At 41.6% G+C, this 5,010-nt stretch overlaps 1 long non-coding RNA gene across 1 annotated transcript in view; it reads left to right on the plus strand.

The window, feature by feature from the left end:
• The window catches only part of LOC113945954, a 48,879-nt gene extending 44,201 nt beyond the window's left edge, over positions 1-4,678 (plus strand). The window contains exons 3-4 of the long non-coding RNA XR_003527232.1: positions 2,976-3,098; positions 4,589-4,678. This is a non-coding gene — a long non-coding RNA (uncharacterized LOC113945954). The remainder of the gene's footprint in view (positions 1-2,975; positions 3,099-4,588) is intronic.
• Positions 4,679-5,010: the final 332 nt, after the last annotated feature.

Consider the following 5,010-nt stretch of genomic DNA (forward strand, 5'->3'; position numbering starts at 1 on the left):
CATGTTTAATTAATTCATTTAATTTTGTGGTAAATGAGAATAATGGGGCTTAATTTTGCTATTTATGTATCGATTGGTAATTATGGAGATAGCAGGAGATTTGGCTTTACAAACCAAAATTAAGTGACCTCTCCATGAGGATGACTTGGCACATCTCCTTCCCTCGTTGTATGAAAGTGGAGATGGCACAGAAGCAAATGCTGCTGAGCTATGTTTAGGTCACAGGAAGGTAAAATGTGGAAATTTGTAATGTAAAACTGTATTATATGAATATAAACTAGTACCAGGAGTGAAACACAACCTGCTATGCAAAGACTGCTCTGGCCAGCTCCTCTTCTGATATAATGGTGCTTTATTTAATAGGAGCTGGGTACTGTCAAACCTCAAAGGGCTGAGGAACGCGAGTGAATTCAGATAAATGGATTATAGGGAGTGTCTAAGCTTGAGGTTGGGGCTGAGGATGCCTGGCTTTACTTTCTGTTTCTGCCACAGAAGACTTCTGTGCACTTTAGCAAGGTTCTTCTTGTGTTTTTCCTGCTGTACTGTTGCATTTGTAATATTTTTGGTCTTCCTTGCCTGGTTTGAGTGCCAATGATTTGTGAAAGGATTTATCATTGAAAGGATGTAACAAGGCAGGTCTGACTCCTGTTGGAACTTCTGAAACAGAGATGGCAAATAACACCACAAGACGTGCACCAGCAGCTGGGGCTCATGGTTGTCTCTGGTGATTCAGGACCTGGTTGGGACAGTGATGCTGAGGGTGAGCTCTCCCCATCCTGGCTCTGCTGGTGAGTTAGCTTTGAAGAAATCTGGACTGATTGAGCAAACATGGGCTGCACTGCACCTTCCTCTTGCAGCGGTTCTGCTATTACTGCTGTGAGTTTGCAGTGCTGGTTTGGCCTCCCCTGGGTGATGCTGGTGAGAGTCCCTCACACAAACATTTGGTTGGGTGCCTTCAGTTGGGCCAGGGCTCTGGGATGAGACACAGTGGGCTGAACCCAGCAAGAGAGAAGAGCTTTTGTTACCCTCTGTCAGAAGCCCTGCATGTATTTCCAGTGAGTGGGACAAGCTACACCAACTTCTTTGAATTTAGCCTGAAAATCTAATTTCAAAGACAACCGCTTGCAAATTTCCAACTGTCTTTTAGTCTTAGTGTTGAAAGCCCCTTGCATTCCCCCAGTGGCAATGCTCAGCAGCCCTTGAAATTATTTCCAGCATGTATTTTAAGTTTCCAAAGAAGAAAGCACAAGGAAAAAAAAAAAAAATCTAGATTCTCCTCAGTGATGTTGCATCAATACTTGGCTGATCTGTATAATGCGAAGCACAGCGGAGCAGAGCCGAGCTACCAGTTGCTAGCTAACAAGAGGATTAGATTCGCCGGCAGATGGGCTGGCATAACTTAAGCAAGAGGGCAAATGTGTAGTAAAGTCAAACTTGGACTCTGGGTGAAGGTGGTACAGCTTTTCCTCCAAAGAGCATCTGCCTCACAAACAGTGGGCAGGAAAGCAAAGAGAAAGCAGTTGGTTGGCCGGGGCATGAGGAGTGTGTTGCAGTGAGTCAGTGCAGTTTGCTTGGTGTTTGTTACTACTACGAATTGTATTTATGTTCCTGGCCAGCCCAAGTGCGCTGAGGTTTAAATGTGATAAACAAATCAAATCAAAATATAATCACAAACTCTCAAGTAGGATCTGTTTAACAAATAGCATCCTCCAAGGTGTGCTGGAGAACAGGGAAACCAAACAAATTGACTGCAAAGAGTTTCTGAAGCCAAGAAATAGCACAGCGGTGCCTTTTGCCATTGATCTGGGGAGGAGTACTGATGAGAACCCAGCCTGTGGGTGTAGGGAGGTAAGTGCTGTGGTCACCCTGGGAAACCTGCTCAGTACTGGGGTGGTCCTGAATTTCTTGAGGTTCCTTGGAGGCTTTCACATTGAATAAAGATGATTTGAAAAGAATGTACCTGTTTCAGGGAGATCTTTGTCAATGGTTTTGATAGTATGGAGAACAAATTATCCAATCTTACTTTTGAATGTTTACATTTAATGGCAGTTTAAAATCTGTTACTGTTGGAATAGAAAGTGTTGGCATGTCGCTGTAAAAGATTAACAAAGTTTCCATCATTTTAAATACAGAACAGAAATGTTTGCTGTTTGTTTCTGTGTTTCCTGCAAGATGTCTGACAATTTTTCCATCCTCATCTATTATAAAATTTGCAACCTGGCTAGGATTTATTATCATGCTATTATATTTAATTTCCATATTTTTATTATTCTACAAGTCTTAGAATTTACACTGATACCTTTAAGTTCCTTTTTCATATTGTCTGCTCTTCCTTGCTGCTGATATATGTTCCTTGATATCATAGGAATGACTTTTCTATTTGTGATTGAATTTTAAAATTATTTTAACATCTCTCCTTTTAATTGGATATTTTTCCTTTTTAACTAAAGAAACGTTCTTTCATGGTTGAAGGGGATTTTGTTTGTTTGTTTGTTTGTTTTTCTTATCTCCTGATTATTATTCACTGACATTTTATTTTCCTCAAAAGCATTTTGAATTTCTGTTTTGGCTTGATGGTTTTCCACAGTACCAGCAGTCAGCATTAATGGTCAAGCTTGTATCTGCAGAGAAGAATGAAATGTGGTCATGATTACTAATAGTGAATCCATCATGAATATTTGGGTTGGTGATTCGTTCCCTTTATCTATTTTTTTCATCCAGGGAGATTGGCTGCTGAACCCCCTCAATGCAACTAGTATATTTTTTTTCTGTTAGAAAAATATCAGTTTCTAAAGTATTTCCTGAAGTTGAGCCCCTGTGGTAATGTAACTTCTCCCACATATCACAGTAGATGTATTTCAGTAGGTCTGAAGGGGTCTTAAAGTGACAGCTCTTAATGCACCGTGGTAGCATCCCATACTAACTGGGTCTTAAATTTATAGAAGAGCCTCTAATTCTGTTTTCTTTATGTTTAGGAAGCAAATACAGCAGTTTGAGTCAGGACAGAGCAGGAATTATAGCCATGGGTGGTGCAAGTTCAGTAAAAGACCAGTGAAAGCTGCTGACTTGGGAAGGGCCAGCTCTAAAGGCACACAAAGGTGCTTGAGCTAATTTCTGCTGCGTGGGCAAATCACCCTCATGGGTTGGCAGGTGGAAGATGGACATCTCAGAGACCATCAGCCCTCCCAGAGGAATGAGCAGAGGCTGAAGCTTCAATACCCAAACATATTAAGCTGAGACTAAGGATGTTGCCACTTGGTGGGGTCAGATTTTGGCTGTGGGGAGCACAGGGGACAGTTCAGTGCTGCTGTCATGCAACACTCGTGATTTAAGGAGCTGCCTCCTGGAGCTGTGTAAGCTGGATTAAACAGGGGAGGGATTGGTCAATGGTAAGAGCTCGTGGTGGTAGAAATGAGAGAGGAAATCATAATTGCAAATAGCAGGTGAAAGCAGTTGAAATTAATTAGTACTGCATTGTGAGGTGAAGTTACAGAAAGCTGCACACAGTGCTGTGTGCACTGATTATCACCTGCTGATTATCACAAAATGTCTTTATTTGTCCACGATTCCTTGAGGCAAATTGTAGCACCTTCACTTGAGGAGCTGGAGGAACAATTGGATTTTGGCCTCAGAGGGAAATCCTTGTTACTTGAGCAAGTTAAACATCCATGCTGCTTATTCTATGCTTTTCATGTGCTTATTGGCTGTTAGTTTAGCATTTTACAAGTGAGACCAAGAAGATATGACATTATTTTTTCTTTTCACATTTTTTTTCTATAAATTTATTCTTCATGTCCCTGCAGAAACCAAGTTTCCTCCCTATTGTTCTTGTTATTGGCATTATACATAGATAAAGCAATTTAAGAGAGTATTTCTCCTAGTTAGGCAGAGCAGACATACAATATACCATAGACACATCTGTCAACATGATGCCCCTGCCTGTCTTTATTTTCTCAGTTTGCTTGTGGTCCATTTAAAATTAGATTACGACTGATTGGTTCCTGCATTCAAACGACTTTGCACAATGCTCCATCCATGGGCATATAAAACAAAGCTGAGGCGACTGGAAAGCCTGAGGGATCAATTCCAAATATCACTCTGTAATAAAAATGTATTTCCTTAATTTTTTTATTGATTCAGCACTCATTCTCCTGTAATGCTGCTGTGGTAATATTAAAACTCAGTGACTGATGGTGGCATCCCATAGAAGTAATTTAAATAGCAGTACCAGGGAAGAGGGAAGGCTTTGCTTTTGCAAAAATTTTCCTCAAACTGGCCCAGAGGAACTCCCTTGCAGGGAATAGACTGTGCACCTTTTCCCCTTTGAAATATATCATCTGTATTCCTCCCAGTCCTGTACCGTGCCTGCTCTTGGCACTGCTGGGTGCAGCCTTTAAAAGCAAGCAGGAATATTCAGGTTGTAGGTGGGAACAGGTTATCTGTGTGAGCACAGAACTGATGTTTGTTCTAATGCAAACCCCAGACTATTCTTCATGTCATCCATGATACAAAACAAATGAAAAGAGCATTCCTGTGAAATTGAAGACATTTGGCTAATTAGTAGTCACAAAATGTGTGCCTCTTGCAGGTGGAAATTTCAAAGGACCTTGTGAGGTTTACACTCACAGAGCCAGTCAGCGAAGTGGGAACCGGGCATGTGAGTCCCAGAAAATGCCAGGGAGTCCTTGCTTGCCCATGGAAACAGGAACGGAGATTTTGCTGCATGCTGTGAACCTCCAAGGTCTGCAACACTGTGCAAATGAGAGGTGTTTCTCAGCCTCTGCCATGGTTGGGGAAGCAGGGTATTCACTGTACTCCAGCTTGGGTTTCTGCTTCCTGCTGGCACTCACAAATAAAGGAGAATGCTAAAAATGAAATGAAACTTGAAAATAGATATATGGGAGCTCCAGAGGTTGCTGGATGGTTTCTGTGTCAAGAGAGGTTAGTTCCCAATCTGCTCTCATAAGCATCCCAGAGCCATAAAAAAGACATGCCCAGAGGCTGTTTCTG

The sequence above is a fragment of the Corapipo altera genome, unplaced genomic scaffold (assembly GCF_003945725.1).
Source record: "Corapipo altera isolate COAL_440 unplaced genomic scaffold, ASM394572v1 55, whole genome shotgun sequence".
Classification (NCBI taxonomy): domain Eukaryota; kingdom Metazoa; phylum Chordata; class Aves; order Passeriformes; family Pipridae; genus Corapipo; species Corapipo altera.